The sequence below is a fragment of the Cupressus sempervirens genome, chromosome 10 (genome assembly GCF_028749045.1).
Source record: "Cupressus sempervirens isolate cs-2001-9-10 chromosome 10, ASM2874904v1, whole genome shotgun sequence".
In the NCBI taxonomy this organism is placed as follows: Eukaryota; Viridiplantae; Streptophyta; class Pinopsida; order Cupressales; family Cupressaceae; genus Cupressus; species Cupressus sempervirens.
Window position 1 is genome coordinate 66,067,293 of NC_143127.1, and position 17,951 is coordinate 66,085,243.

Genomic DNA, 17,951 nt, shown 5'->3' on the forward strand with positions numbered 1-17,951 from the left:
GTTGGAATACACACTAGCGTATAAGAGAGAAGCCACTCCACACGTCTACCCTACATACCCATGCTCATCACACGATGAGTGCCCAAAGGCAATGCAAGTTCCCAACCCAACCCCAAATGAAAAATCCCTCAATTGACCTATATCCATGAGTTTAGGGCTTAAAAGATCTCGTCATACTCATGCACACGTGCTCATGTGTAGGTACAAAAAACTTCACGAAATAATCACATAATACCAATGCAAGGGTTGGATATGAGAAATGCCATAAAATAAACAAGAATAACAATTTCACTCACTCAACCGACCTATATTTGCGAGTATGGATTCTGCATGAATCCTAATCAGGCAACAAAACACCCAACATTAATAACTCACTAAACTGATCTAAATCCAGGAGTATGTATTCTACATGAATCCCAATACAAACATAATAAAAACCATGACCATATTGGAAATGTAGAATTCTTTCCAAATCAATGACCAACATCAATGCCAAGAAATACCCAAGGAAACTAGGTGGTACATAAATTGAGGCAAAGTCAAAATGCCCAAAATTCAACGAAATTAAAACCCTTTTTACAATTGGGTATAAAAACCCCAAATATCAAATAAAATTTGGGCTCAGAGTTTGTATGCAAAAATGACCAGCATAACGGTTTGAAAACCCAAAACCCCAAGTCAAGAGGAAATCAAATGCTCATACTTGTCCAACTGGGTAGAGCTAGCATACATGAATGGAGAGGAACACTACTTCTCTACCTCCTAGCAAATTGCTATCCAAAAAAGACTCTAAAATAGAGATGAAATGTAAAAATAGGAGATCCATACTTGGTAGCAAAAAGGGAAAATATGTGAATGCTCATAATAAAATAATTGCTCCACTAAAGCTACCGAAAGTTTCAACAAATCAAGGTCTTCTCAAGCCAGATCCAACGAGATCAACCTCGTGTCGATCCCACACCCACAACTCCCTTAGTGAACAAAACAATAATTCCTCCTTAAGGGATTTGGGATTTTTCTCTCCAAAATCTTTCAAAAGTGATAAGTGAGAAATAACTCACTTTTGGGGATATATATTCACTTTAAAAGTGCAATATAAAATTAGGAAAATAACTAGCTTACTAGATTAAACCCATTCTCAACTCAGAAAAAATTGGTTCATTCTAATTAAATATAATTCAACTACAACAAAGCTATCAGTAATTAAAATAAGTTAAATCAATATAAAATTCCCTTAAGACATTAAATCACAATAATTAGATAACTTCCACGGCCACTGTGGTTTCTTAAATGCACAGACACACTCACGAGTCTAATCACATAATGCACTATGAATTTGGATTTATCAATTATGAGAGGATTAAAATAACAATAAAAGATACAAGGACAATATTGGCTCAACATGGAAGTTTTGATCACTATCTCCATATGTCACTGCCAGGGATATAAGTCCTACACAATAAACAAACACAATCATGTGTAAATGCACAATATATAATAGTTAAAGCAACAATTATATGAAATTGCATAATTAAAGCATCTAACTAATTTCATTAAAATAATCTATTTAAATCACTCATTTGCACAATAGTAAAAGGTTACTACAAGAACAATGTAAATATTCGTAGAACAATCAAATCATAATAAACCCAACAATATCCATTGATAATCCTCAACCATAAGCTCAACAATAAGGTATAAGCATAAAAAACCAATTAAAACAACAATATAATCAAATCACCCCAAGGGTATAGACCACTCATGGGTCTTAACCATGATCACATAAGAAGAAAGATCACCAAGGTAGGATCAATAAATAATGAGTTACAAAAATCAAATGGGAGAGACACTACACTAGGTCTTGGTCTTTGTCAATATCACCATCACCAATACTCTCAAATTTGTAATGTATATATGCTCTAATGTCCTCAATGTATAAAATGTTGTGTGGAACTTGTGAAAAGGGTTCTAGGGGATCATCCTCCAAAGAAATGTATGGGTACTTATTAAATTTATACCTAGGTCTTTCACTCACATCACAAACTATAGGATTTTCCATTTTTCAGATTAATGCTTCAAACAACAACCATGCACATGATAAATACCTTGTTTATGTGTAATAAGGGATTCCTTTTGCTTGCACTTGAAAATCTTTCAAATTTGCCTCAAACTCTCTTCAAAAATCTTCTTTAACTCTTGCATGATCAAATGGTACTCAATAGCTTTATTTTGACCCTTAAATTGTTTTCAATTCATCATTGCATTAATTGCATAAGTACACAATCACCAAGAAGTTATTTTTGATTGCTAGGCAACTTGATTTCCTTCACACACTTACATACAAATTCCAAAACATTTGTGCACTTAACCATGGCTTTAACTCATCACGCTCTACCTCATACTAATTTTGCACACTTCAACTCGCTCTTTGTCATCACTCTTCCACCTTTTTGATGCTTGATCTCTTACATAAAGTACTTAATTCTAGTAAGATGAATCAAATACAACTGTTGAGTTAAATCGTCTTCCAGATGCTTCATTTGACTAATCCTTTAAAACTACATGTGAACTAGATGGATCTTTAGCTTTGACAAATACCTCTTTGAATTCATCTACATGTTCTTTTATGTTGTCTTTCTGACTGTCACTGTTGCTATCATCCTTCTAGCATTCCTAATTATACTTCTTTTGAAGTTTGGACTCCTTGCATTGTGCCTCATATCCATTATATAGAATGTTTCTATATGACCAAAGTTGTTACATAATTGGCATATTGGTGCATTGTTTCCAAATTTGGGTCCAAGTTGGTTTATAGGTGCTTTGCAGTTTCTAGCAATATGTCCAAAGTTGTTGCACTTGTAACATATAATATTGCTTATCATTCCATTATTTCCTTCTCTAGATCTTCTTTCTATAGGGTTAGTACATCTAAACATTCTACTATTGCTATTAGTATTATCAAATTTAGGTTTCTTACAATTAACTACTCTATGACCAAAACCATGACAATTATAACAATAAAAATTAGTGACTGGTTGAAATGACTTACCTGTGCAATCCCTTTTCATATGACCAACTTCATACCATGCATTAAATCTACCTTTGAATTCATATCTCACTTCTTTAGGTGATTCAACTTTCTCATGTTGCATAAGTTCATTGACTTGTTTGGTTTTCTTGACTTTCTCAACCTCTTTAGGTGCATTATTAGATTGATTTGACATAATCTTATTCAGATATTCTTTTTCTTGCACAAGCTAATGAATTTTAGGATTAGGTTCCTTTCTAGCTTTAGATTTCTTAGCTGACTCTTCTCTAATGAAATATCCAAGACCATTCTTATGATAAGGTCTCTGAAAAGATATTTTTTCATCTATCTTCTCATTGCTAGAATATAGCTTCTCAAGTTGTTTCTTAGACTTTAACTATCCTTTCACAATGATATTATACTTTCCAAGTTTTGCATACTTCAACTTAGTAGATTCAAGCTCAGATGTAACTTTTGTAAGGTTAGATCTCAAACTTTCATTTTCAGATCTAAGATTTGATTCAACTTTTCTATCATCTTTCTTCAGGCTCAATTTCAGATCATGCTTCAGGATCTCATTTTATTTCTTCAATCTAGAAACTTCATCAATTTTCTTTATTTGATCTTTAGGTTCTTTCTTGGATTTGAGATAATCAATCTTATTTTTCAACTTTCCAATGTAGTCATTTGCATCGTCGTATCTTTCTTTCAAAGCATCTCTTTCTTTAGTAAGAATTTTGATTTATTCAAGAGATTCTTCTAGGTTCTTCTATAATTGTTTTGTATCCATGGGGATATTACTCAAGTTTTTGAGCCTCTTCTGAGTAACTATGCTCGGATACCAATTGTTAGAAATAGGGAAAAACAAAGTGGAGGGTGGGGGCGCTTGTGGGTGAATGAACATTTTAGAAACTTGAGCCTAAAACTAGATATTATTAACATTCATATGAAAGTAAATGAACTATGTTGAACAATAAACATAACCATGCAATAAGAGAATTCATAACACCATATTTTCTTAACTAGGGAAACCCTTGCCAAGGGAAAACCCTGGTGGGGATGGTATCCACTGTAGACACCTAAAAATCCTTTAGAAAATAAAGTTTTTTTTATTTTCTGAAAAAGTCCTGATGACATCATCATTTATTAATTAATTTATTTATTTTTATGCCATTAAATCCCTTTATCTTAATTAAAAATATTTAATTAAGGAATCCCTCCCAAAAATGTTTAAATCTTATTTAAACATTATTTCCTTATTTATTAATTATTTAATTAATAAATTGACCAAAAATCCTAAAATAAATAAAAAATTTATTTTTTGCCCAAAAACTTGGCCAATTTCCTTATGACCAATAACCTCTTCCAAAATCTTCTAATCCTTCTTTAATTTTGATTAAAGGCTAATCCCATCATTTCCTACCCCTAATCCCAACTCAAAATATTTAATTAAAGTTAAATATTAATCCTCATGTTTATTAATTTTTTTTTAATAAATATCTCCTCAACCCAAACCCTTGAAATAAATAAAACTTTATTTATTTCCTAAAAATCTAATTCATCCTCATCCTAGGAAATTCTGGACTATTCTAGAAAGTCTTTATCCTCATCCAAAGTCTAGACTCTTCTAGAAGATGTCTTTAAACCTAATCCTAATCCCTTCCTAACCTTGTCACATTCCCTAAACATGGGTTAAGACTTACTAACCCAAGCCAAAGTTAACAAATATCTCCTCCTTCACCCACCTTCATTAAATGCCATCCACTTGCCTATCCCTAAGCTAATCCTAAACCATCCTAATCCATCCTCTAATCATTTGCACAAGCCTAAGCAAGCTTAAAACCTTCCTAATCAAGTCCAAGTCAAATTTGCTCTCATCACCCTCAAAATATCTCAACCATAAAACTTTATGAAGTCCACTAGGTCATAAATGACTCTTACAAGCCCTTTTATTGCTCTTACAAGTCATTATGAGGGTCTTTATGAAGATTTTATCCCTTGAGCCTCCTTTGTTGACTCATCCTTCCCCTTTCCTCCATCCTCTCACCATGTGACATGTGTCACTCTTTGATTGGCTATAAGAAAGCACAATCCATGTGCTCTCCTCTCATGCAATCTGAGCCCTCCATAAGCTTTTTCCCATCCTTGCATCTTAGCCCTCAATCCCTCAAGCCTCTTGCCTATAAATTGGATCCTTCCCCTTTGCAAAACAACACAATCCGTGAAGTAAAGTTATAATGCTATTTTGAGAGCCAAATACATACTAAAGCCATCTATCCACACCAAAAATCCACAATCATCCATTGAAGCCTTTGGAAGCATATTGAGCATACATCCTATCCATTTAGATAAAGCTACTCAACAAGAGAGCTTCTTATTGAGAGAGTCCATTAATGGCTCATATTCTCAATTGAGAGCTCATCTTAGTCTATCTTGAAGTTTATGAATTTTGTTTAGTTTGTAGAAGCTTTATTTAAATTTGGTTTCTATTAGCATACTAACATTGCTCATATACATTTTGGCACGCCCGGTGGGACCCCGCATGGGTCATCTTCATTAGCTTTTTTAGTCAAGTTTTGTATGTCATTTGCTGATTTTGGCTAATTTTTCTTGTTTTTGTGATTGGTAGGATTGTATAAATTGGTTTTGTAGGTCCACATGAGCATGAAGAAGACAAAGGAACTCATAATCTATCTCATAGTGTTTACAGATTTTTCAAGCTTATAGGTGGACAAAGAACTTGAAATTCTTCTTCTTCTTCTTGTCTATATTCTTCTTATTCCATCTACTTCTTCTTCTTCTTCTTGTGGGAGATCTTGGCCATTTTTTTTTAAGGAAGCAAAATCATACACACTTCTTTTTAGTGCTTAAAATGAACCCCCAAATCATACTTAAATCCATTGAAAAATTAAAAATTTGCAAAAAAGAAAAAATCTTTTAACAAGTGAAACTAAACCAATCTAATCATTTGCATCCTTGCAACATCAAGGTCTTAGATACATTCATGCAAAATTAGGAACACTTCATTTTTGGGAATTTAAAAAGAACTTCAAGTTTCTATTTCAAAAGGTTCAAAATCAACACTAAGTGCACACTAAAGTTCTTTTAAAAAATCTCATGAAAACTAAGAGTCCTAAATGGTTGCCAAAAATTGTCCTAAAATCTTTGTTATTTGTTCCAAACGAATGTCTTATTGCAAAATCTTGAATGTTTCTTAGGATTTTAATGCATCAAAACAATCTAGGAATATCATTTTTGGGCTTAAAATATGCAAACTAGAACACAAAATCTTGAATGAAAACCAAAGTCCAAAGAGTCATTTTCACTTTTGAGTCCAAAACAATCTTGAATGATCTAAGGTTAAAACAAAGCACTTCAAAGTTTTTAAAACAACACACAAAATCTCAATCTTGAATGCTCAAAAGAAAACACTTGAATGTTTAACCACTTTTCTTTGAATGCATGTTGCTAAAATCACTCTTGAATGCCATGGATTAAAATCAAATTTTCCTTGAATGCATGGTTAAAACAACAAATCCAATCTTGAATTCTAAGAATCAATTAACTATTGCAATATCAAACACTTCATTTGGAGCTTCTAAAAATTGAACAAAACAAATCTCTTTTCCACATGCAATCTAGGTAAAGTTTGATTTTTGGACATTTAAGAAACCTTGTTAAGTTAAAATACAAATTTGCAAAAATCAATTTGAGTAGTTCCTTGGACTCACCTCTTTTCTAATCACCCATCAAATATTAACCATTGGTTGCAATCTCAGCGCCATTTATGGGGATGGGTCTACTTGAAAAAGGTGTTAAATGTTCCACAATCTAACTCACTCACTTGGTCTTTGAATTTTTGCTTTAACTTTATCAAAATTCTTAAATGATCAAAACTCTAGATTAAATCGATCACACTTCAAGTTTGGGCACTAAAATTGAACAACAACTGACGTGGAGAGCCTCCGGGCGTGCGCTTGAAATCGAATCTCACACACTTTTGTTTTGGGCTTAAAACAAACTCACACTCAATCTTGAATGCCTTAAAGAAAATTAATCGATACTTGACATGGAGGGCCTCTGGGCGCGCGAGTTTGCTTTTGTTGACCCTAACTCTTCTTATTGTTTGCATTCTTTGATTGATTTACTTTTGTTGGCGCTTCAAGTTGGAATAAACATTGTATCTTAAACATGAGTGCTTGCAAAGTCTAGATCAGAAAACTTAAGTGTCAGTTGGTAAAAGAACAAGCGTGTTTTTTAGCCCAAGGTCATCCAAGTCTTCTCTCCCCTTGTCGTCTTTCGAGGCCATCTTGGGTGCATAAGATTAGGATCCAAAACCTTGTTTCTTTTTAGGAGGCCTGCTTGGGGATTTCATCACCCCTTGGACGACCTCAACTCCAGCGTTCTGGCGGAGTATAAGAATCGAAAGGTGAATCGAAAGACACCTCTCTTGGGATCAAGATTTTGTCACTCGGGCTAAGCCTCAAGGAACTTTATACCCTTGAGAAGTGAAAGAGGAGAAGTGGGTTACCGCTCCTCTCGGCTGTGTGACATCTTTTTGGTCTCATCTACGGATTTGGGCCTCACGTACCTTGGGTATATCGAGGACTCCTTAGCTAAACCAACTGTTAGCCTTGTAGACAACCATCTAGGATGTTAATGTGTTTGAGGTGACTGATCAAAACATTTGTAGAACATACACACTCCTTGGCGCAAGTATCACTTTCTGAGAATCAAAAACTTCTATCTGGTTGTTTCTATCTATTGCTTGATCTTTTATTTGTTGAATGAATGTTTGCCAAACTTGGTCAATCCTAGCTTAGGGCATACTTAGCGTAGTCACTGCCTATTCCAGAAGTTGAACGAGTTGAAGCAAAACAACCAAGATCTCTCAAAGCCAAGAAGATTCAGAAATTGATGTTAGAGCAACCCAAACCCAAACAGAAGTTCCACAAAGTTAAACTCAAACCATCTCTAGCATACCAAGAACTTTCAGCCAAGAGAAAAGAAATAACACCAAGCCCACGAATTGCCAAACTCCACAAAGTAGAGGACAAAGCTACCGACGAAGCACTTCAAGAGGCCTGGTTAGAGCGCACCATCAAATTTAGCCAACATCCAAGAGTTAATCCTGCTTATGCCTTACCAACTAGGCATGATTTCTATGATTAGACACCCTTGTTTCTCCACATCTTCTTGGATAAGCTTCACTTTAGAGTCATTTTTGTAGAAAAGCTAGCCATCTTAGGTTATCCCCTTAAGCATTATTAGCTCATCCATCTCATTTAGAATCAAACCATCTAGCCAGCAATCAAAACCTCACATCCAAGCCTTAAAAATTGTTGTCACTTTTGCCAAAAGTTTGCCACTCCTAAAATCTTCCAAATTCATCAATCTCACCAAGGTTATCCCTTTGACAGAGCTTTGTCTAGGGTGATCCAGCTTTGTCACTTGTTATCCCTCATCACCTTGAGCTAAAGGTTGGGATCCACAAGTGGTCAATCTCGTGTTCTTCCTAAAGGATCATCAGTCTATCCTTAAGTTGACACAATCACCACCAAGCTTACACATAGGAAAGCAGACCTTTCGTGCTTTGGCAACATATCTTTGAAGTTAGAATCTCCAACCCAATCCTCCTTAGGTTTTTTCGTATAGCTTTGCCTTAACCTAGGAAATCATTTGCATAGAGAAGCCTTCCCCCTTTTGCATCCATCAACATTATTGCATCTCATCCCTAGGAGCATTTTTCATGCCACCCGTCACTCGCTTAGCCAAGAAGAAAGAAACAATGGAGCCCTATCATTTGGATCGAACAGCCTCACCCCCCTTGAGCACTCAGCCATCCTTCAACCCAGAGAAAGCTATGCCATCATGTACTGACATTGAAGCTTTCATGAACCAACCATGAAATGCAGTGTTGGTAAATGCCATTATAGACAAGAACAAAGAGACAATCATGGCTAATTTTCGAAGGGAAAATGTAGGAAACTTTGACTTTGGAAGACCCCCTCCATTATCAGATCCATCTCACCCATTGTTTGGGCAGCTACCACCACCCATAGGCTCTTATGATCCAAATTATCCTCAATATATGCCAAAAGAAGAGCGTCCAGCCAATCCATATGATCCAACAGACCCAAACATACCATCATCCACCCAAGTTGAAATCTCCATGCCGCAAGCCAACCCAGCCACCACCACTCCATCCTTGGTTCATACCTCTCCGCTCCAAACCCCCTTTACCCAAAATAGCTCACCGTTCACCCCCTTCACTATTGCTGCTGCTGCTCCCCAACCCAGCCTTCCAAATCCACCCATCTCCCAAATCAGTGCTAGCATCTTTGGCCAACCTCAGCAATATACAATAGGGATGCCACCCATGGGGCCAAGTAATCAACCTTTCATCACCCCCAGCTTGTTCACTGCAGCCCAACACACAATCCCATCATTTCCATTAGGTCTTGGGAGCTCAATACCATTAGCCACAAATCTACAAGCTACTACCCTCACTCCACAAAGCTATCAAATCCCACAAGCTACTACCAATTTTCTACCAAGCTCTCAAGTGACCCCAGCCCCTGCCACCACTCTACCAAGCTTCCAAATCCAACCACAAAGCTATCAAAACCCATCAGTTCCATTCCCAAGCTTTCAATTCCCACCACCTCCACCACCAACTAATCCATTACCTCCAATTACCAACTACTTTTCAATGCCACTTCTAGGAGGTAATCCACCACCCCAGCCAACCACCAATTATTTGCAGATACCATCCCAAATAGGGGCACAACCCACATATATTGGTCAAACCCCACAAGCCCCCCGATCCTTTCCCCAAGCCTCTCAACCATCTTATACCTTACCTCCACAAAGCAATCCATTTATCCCACAGCTAGCTTATGTTCCTCAATCCCAACCTCAAATCCCATATCAACAGCAAGCCTCGCAGCACATGCAGCAATATGCGCCACCTCCCCCTCAGCAACCTATCATCCACCATGCAGCTGCCCAAACAATGTACAATCCCTATCAGCAAATCCCTCATAGCCATCCATATTCAGTGGCCCCATCCAGCACATACCTACCTCAAGGCACTCCTACATTGGGGGCACCCCAGCCATCACCTATCAATTCAGAATGGGAGCAAATGAAGATAGCTCTGAAAGCCATCCAAGAAGGGAATGATCCAAAGACATTCAAGTTTGAGAATGTGTGTCCTTACCCATTTGACAGAGCCATTACCATGACACCATTTCCCAAACACTTTGAGGTACCCAAATTTGACAAATTCAGAGGAAAAGGAGACCCTGTCACACATATCAAAGAATTTTACATGCACTGCCAGGACGTAGCATACAATGATGTCTTCCTCTTGCGCCTTTTTCCCAAAAGCTTAGCTGGACCAGCTCTTGAATGGTTTTATAGAATCCCCTATGGTACAATTAAAATTTTTTCTGAATTATCTGAGGCATTTGTAGCCCAATATGCCCATCTTGTTGAAACAGAGCTATCAATAGTTGATCTTGTCCACACCAAGCAAAAAGGTGGAGAAAGCCTTGCTGAATACCTGCAAAGATGGCAAACCCTTACCACCCGCATATCCTGCACCTTGCCGAATACCTGCAAAGATGGCAAACCCTTACCACCCGCATATCCTGCACCTTGCCAGAACGCCATGTTGTGAAAATGTTTATTGATAATGCCCATCCTAGCTTGGCTCACCACATGACCATGAACTATTTGCAAACCTACAAAGATATCAAAGAGAAAGGAATGATCCTTGAGCAAGGACTCATTAAAGATGGTGTGGTCAAGCTTTACAAGGAAGCCAACCAAAATCAATCACATTCCAATGACAAGTCTAGGTATTGGAACAAAAACAAGCACGTTGCAATAGATGGCGTCACTGACACCAGACATGTGAATATTGTTGGTCCTTCTCACAACCAGTCCAACCCACCATATCAACCAAAAAATCAACAAGCTATCAACTACCAACAACAGAATAACCAAAGCTATCAAAACCACACTCCAAGACCCAACTTTCAAGGGTCTAGCAATCAAGCTAATGCCATCAATGTAGCTGCAGGACAAAAGCCTAGATTCCAACCTACACCTAGAAACTATACACCCCTTGGTGAGCCATTGGATGTCATTTTTGAGAAATTAGTCAAAGAAAACCTCATCAAATTTCCTCCTACCCAGAAAATTGACCCAAGCCAATCCAAAGCTGCATGGTACAAAGATAATGAGTACTGCAAATTTCATAGGGTAAAAGGTCACACTACCCTCAAATGCATGAAACTGAAAGACTATGTGCAGGACCTCATTGATCGGAAGGAAATCACTGTTGGTGCCCAAACCTCTCCTAATGCAGGCTTACAGATCTATCAAAATGCTTTTCCTCCACACCACAACCATAATCCTGGAAAAGCACCTATCCAAACCAACAACAACAACACCAACAACCGTAAGCCAAACCAACAGCATGGGAAGAACAATGACCACACTTCATCCTATATAGACTATGGTAGCCTTATAGGTTGTATATCCGAGAAAGAGCCTTTCGTCAATGTTATCAATATCCAAGGACCAAACAATGAGTGTGCAGTCACCACTCGAAGAGTGCGATTTAACATCGCAGGCCCACCTGTTACACCAACACCATCAGCTCCATCAAAAAGCCAGTACAATATCTTGGAACACCTTGGGAACATGCCAGCCCAAATCTCCATTTTAGACCTTCTTCGCACTAGTCCTATGTACAAGAACATCCTTGACAGTGCTCTCATAGAATCTCGTGTCCCTTCTGATATCAATGCTACTGATTTTCGTAATCTTGTTGGACACCTCTCATCCTCATGTGCCCTATCGTTCAAACCCACCGACATACCCGTGGTCGAGCCAGATCACACCCTTCCGCTTCGCATAGCCATCATGGTATCCAACTTTGCTGTAAAAAGAGTAATGATAGATAATGGATCAGCCTTGAATATTTGCACCCTAAAATTCATAAAACAAGCTGGGTATACTGAGGCAGATATCATCAGTGAGGTTATCACCATCAAAGCTTATGACAACTTGGAAAGGACCACAGAAGGAACTATTTTGCTGCCAATCAAGGTTGGGCCAGTCATCCAAGAGACACTCTGCCATGTTATTGATCTAAACCTACCATTTAACATCCTCCTCGGTCGCCCATGGATTCATGCCATGAAAGCCGTTCCATCCACTTACCATCAGTGCATCAAATTTTTGCATCAAGGCACTGAGGTAACCATCCATGCCGATCCAGAACCCTTTGCTTACTGCAATGCGGTTGAAGCTTCATATACAAACCATTTCCTTGGAATTGATATCGGCACATCCATTGCCAGCTCATCCCACACTTATAATGACCTAGAAACCATCCTTGCCTCTACGCTGTCTACCGTGAAGATCAATAACAAAGGTTGTGGAGAGTATAGTCTGTCAGATGCATTTGCTGTCGGGGCACTCCCACTTGATCCACATGCTCATGGACGACCAACATATCACAAAGCTAAGGAGGTTCCACCTCCTCGATACAAACAGTTTGGCCCAACAACCTTTGTATCCTCAAAAATCCCTCTTCATGAGGAGCTCACTCCAGATATAAACAAATGGTTACATAAGGATGCACCTCAAAGAAATCAAGCACGCCTTGATCACTTTAGCCAAAAGTATCCCCAAGAACATAAGCTCATCACTGACAAATGGAACTATCAAGGTGGTGGTCTAGGACCAGAAGAAAGAGGCATGCAGTGCCCCATCGACGCACACAAGTGAGAATCAAAGTCAGGTCTTGGCTTTGGCATACCCACAATTGGGGGCACCAATGAGAACGGTCACGCTTTTTTAAACATTCATCGCAACCTTGTCGAAATCGAAGACATTCCTGAGGAAGTTGAAAAGAGAGCCTACGACGATATCCTAGACCAAACAACGATATCCTAGACCAAATCTCCCTCGGAGACTCTGTTCTCCAAGAACTATCCATCCACCTCATTGACCTACCACTCGCCCATCCACAACTCATAGATTGGGACCAACCAAGTGTCATACACATCGATGAGTTCACATCAGAGGAGGCACTTCTAAGATTCATGGGAGCTGAAACTCCTCACAAGAAAACAAAGCCAGATTCTGCCTATATCTACAAGCTAGATCCCAAGGGGTATTTTGGAGAAAATCCCCAATCTAGTTCTGATACACCCAAAACTGGAACTAAGGTGAATCTAAGACTAGCTAAGGCAACGAAGAGAACCCCTCAGCAAGAAAATCTAGAAAACATGAGGATTTAGCATTGCCTCCTCAAGATAATCGACCAGAGGTGTCTTCTATTCTAATTGAGGATACTCAAGAAGTCAACATTGGTTCATCAGAGATCCCCAGACTTGTTCACATTGCTGCATCCCTATCACAAGACCAAGCTGACCTCCTCTTTGAGGTCTTAAGAGAGAACATTGGCCGATTTGCATGGTCATATCAAGACATGCCAGGACTTGATCCAAAGCTTGTAGTTCATCATCTTGCAGTTGACCCAAAGATCAAGCCCGTCAGACAAAAGCTTAGAAAAATGCACCCCAAGGTGGCATTATTGGTCAAAGCTAAATTAGAAAGAATGTTAGCTGCTAAGGTTATCCGACCTATCGACTACTCAGAGTGGATCTCCAACATGGTCCCTGTCACTAAACCTTCCGTTGACGTCAGAATCTGCACTGATTTTAGAGATCTTAACAAAGCTTGTCCAAAAGATGATTTTCCCTTGCCCAACATAGATATGATTGTAGATCTTACAGCTGGACATGAAATTTTGTCCCTCATGGATGGATTTTCTGGGTATAATCAAATCAAGATTGCAGAAGAGGATCAGCATAAGACATCATTCACTACCCCTTGGGGAACCTTTTGCTACAACATGATGCCTTTTGGCCTAAAGAATGCTGGGGCTACCTATCAAAGAGCTATGACAGCCATTTTTCATGATCTCATCCATAGCATTTTGGAGGATTATGTGGATGATATCTTGGTCAAGTCTCATACCTTCATGGATCATCTTGCTGACCTGGAGAAAGTCTTTGATAGGTTAGCCAAATATCATCTCATGCTGAATCCCAAGAAATGTGTCTTTGGGGTCACATCTGGCAAGCTTCTAGGTTTCATAGTTTCTAAACGAGGTATAGAGATCAACCCCAAGAAGGTCAAGGCTATCTTAGACATACCTCCTCCCCAGACACTGCGACATCTTCGCTCTCTTCAAGGAAAGCTCCAATCTGTTCGGGGCTTCATCTCCCAGCTTGCAGATAAGTGTACACCATTTTCACATTTACTGAAGAAGGATGAGAACTTCAAGTGGGATCCTTTATGTCAGTGCAGCTTCGACCATCTCAAGCAGTATCTCATCAATCCCCCTATCTTGGTTCCACTAGTTCCTGGTCGTCCCCTGATTTTGTACATATCAACAACACCTACTGCTCTAGGGGCACTTCTAGCACAACTTGATGACTACAACAGAGAAAGAGCCATCTACTACATCAGTAGAACCCTAGTTGGTTATGAACTCAATTATACTCCTATGGAAAAAGCTTGTTTGGCAGTTGTTTTCTCAACTCAAAAGCTTCGCCATTACATGCTAAGTCATACCATCCAACTAGTCTCCAAGATTGACCCTCTCAAGTATATGCTCTCTAGAACAACACTTACAGGCTGTTTGGCCAAATGGGTTATGCTCCTTAGTGAATTTGACATCCAGTATGTGGATAGAAAGGCAATCAAAGGGAAAGCTATAGCAGATCACCTAGCTGATGCACCTCTAATAGATGCTTATCCATTGATCACAGAATTTCCAGATGAGCATATCTGTCTAATTGAAGAACAACCCCCATGGAAACTTTATTTTGATGGCTCATACACATCTCATGGATCAGGGGCAGGAATATTGTTGGTTACACCTCAAGGAGATTACATTCCAAAAGCCTTCAAGCTACAATTCCCTAGCACCAACAATATAGCTGAATATGAGGCCCTCATAGCAGGATTAAAGATAGCTGCAGAATGGAACATTGTTGAGCTACAAATCTTTGGCAATTCTCAGCTCATCATCAAGCAAGCCCTAAATGAATATCAAACCAAAGATGAAAAGCTATTACCCTACAAAGAGCTGGTTGATCAACTAACCCAACATTTTACAAAGCTTCAGTTTACACAAGTGCCTCGAATACAGAACAAAGCAGTAGATGCTATGGCTACTATAGGCTCGCTCTTGAAAATTCCCCAAGCAGCTACACAGTATGAGTTTTTAGTGGAGCAACTCCTCACACCCGCCTATACGAATGAGGATTCAAATCGTGTTTGTATCTTGGTTGGTCCCCAATCCCCTTGGTACCATGAGATTCACGCTTACCTTAATGATGGTATCATATCCCCTCACCTCACACGTACCCAATGCCAGAACCTCATCCGAAAATCATCCCGCTATGTTATCATAGCCAATACCCTATATCGTCGGGGTTATCACGATACTCTCTCTCGATGTTTAGACCAAAATGAGGCCGCGATGGTGTTAAAGGAAGTACACTCTGGACTTTGCGGTGCCCACACGAGTGGTATTGTCCTAGCACGACAAATCCTTAGAGCAGGCTACTATTGGCCTACCATTGAAGAAGACTCCTGTGACTTTGTCAGAAAGTGTCTCCCATGTCAGCAGCATGCAAATCTTGTGCACGCTCCAGCACAGGATCTACAGCCTATTGCACCACCTTGGCCTTTCGCTTGTTGGGGCCTTGATCTAGTTGGAATTATCACACCCCTCTCATCTGATGGACATAAATGGATAATAACAGCTACAGACTATTTCACTAAATGGGTGGAAGCAGTCCCCCTAGTCTCAGCTACAGGAGTTCAGGTCTCCAAGTTCATCTTGTACCACATTGTTTGCCGCTTCGGCATCCCATCCACCATCTTCACCGACCACGGAGGTAACTTTGAAAATCTCAACATGGAAGAATTATGCACTTCCCTCCGCATCCATCACCGCTTTTCTAGCCCATATTTCCCACAAGGTAACGGCCAGGCAGAGGCAACTAACAAAACCCTCCTCAAAATTCTAAAGAAAGTTGTCAATGATTTCGGCTGTGATTGGCACCTACAAATAAATCCAGCCCTATGGGCCTATCGAACTTCCTTCCATACATCCACAAGCACAACTCCATACTCCCTAGTCTATGGTGCCAAAGCAGTACTACCTATAGAGGTTGAACTTCCCTCCTTGCGCATATCTTTGCAAGGGCAAATATCAGATGAAGAATATAGAGTAGCTCGGCTCACCCAGCTAGATCTCTTAGACGAGAAGCGACAACAAGCCTATGATCATCTCACAGTCTATCAAACTCGTATCAAAAGGAATTTCAACAAGAAGGTGCTTCCACGACACTTTCAGCCAGGTGACATGGTCCTTAAAGAAAACATGAAAGTCCAAGCAGATCGAGAAAAGAAAGGCAAGTTTGAACCTACATGGCTTGGTCCTTATGTTGTCACTGCTTCCTTTGGCTCCGGAGCCTATCAGCTATCTACACCGGAAGGAGAACTCTTGAATGATCCTACTAACATCATTCATCTCAAGAAGTTCTACGCTTGAAGATCCTTGGTATACCTAGCTTTTGAAAAATACAAAAAAAAAAAAAAAAAAAAAAAAAAAAAAAAAAAAAAAAATAGTAAAGAGAAATAAGCGTCCAATGGTGAAAATTTGGCAATTCAAGCGCCTTGGATAGGTACCTTGGTGAAAACCTGGTAATTCAGGCACCTTGTGTACTAAAGACTAATCCATTATCTATCACTATCCTATCCCTCATCCATTCACCCACCATCCCATTAGAAACACTTGCTTGTTCCCTTGGTGTTCCAACCAAATATCCAAAATCTGATGAAGCTTGTAAATACCTCCTGTACAGCTTGTAAAATCTTGTACCAAAGCTTGTATTATACCTTGTAAATCTTGTAGCATACCTTGTATATCCAAAATCTTGTCCAAAGCTTGTACCATACTCCAGCTTGTTGATAATCTTGTATCCTAGCTTGTATCCTATCACATGCACCCAAAGAATTCCATTTTCCTTAAGCTTTTCGCAAACCATCTACCTATCCACCTATCAACTATTATAGACATCCCATCCTTCACAAACATTTCCATCTCACAAAAAACCAAAACATGAACAAAATTGTACATTTGTAACATATCTTGGTCGGTCAACCTGTACATCCTCTTTAACTTAGTACCATTGTATCTATCCAGCTTTCGTGTCATTTCATCCTTGATCAGCATCTTGTACACACCGCACAGCTTGTTTAGCTATTTCAATGCATCCTTTAGCTAGATCTCCTGTCACCAAAGTGTTATCCTTCTTAGTTCAGCTTGCTAGACGCACCACTCATCCCGATCCACCAACTTAGGTGCTCTCTGATAGGTCCTTGCAGGATATAGCTTTCCTCAAGTCTAATCTTGGTCCGTTAGTACCTCGTCCTACTCATCTCGTTGGCAAATGACTCTCTTTTGGATTTTCACTTTCTTTTGATTTGGAATCTCCCCTTTTGGGTCTTGAAGTATCTTTTCCAAGCAATCTCCTTGTTCCCTCCTCAAGGTTGCCATGATCTTCCATATCATGGTATGCTACGAATGGGGCAATTAGAGCATAAGGTCTTGATCAAGTCTTTCTTTTGTTTTTCTTTTCTGCTTGTGGATTACCCAGTGTCGGTTTCGCACTGCTTCCTCTGGGATTCATGTGTGATGCTCGGGCAACCCTTGCGTGTTTGTTTCGAGTCAGTTTGTCAGTCCTTTGGATAGTTGGTGAATAGGCCTTGATGTTCATGGTAACCTTGGCAATTAACCAATAGTCCTATAGCAAAT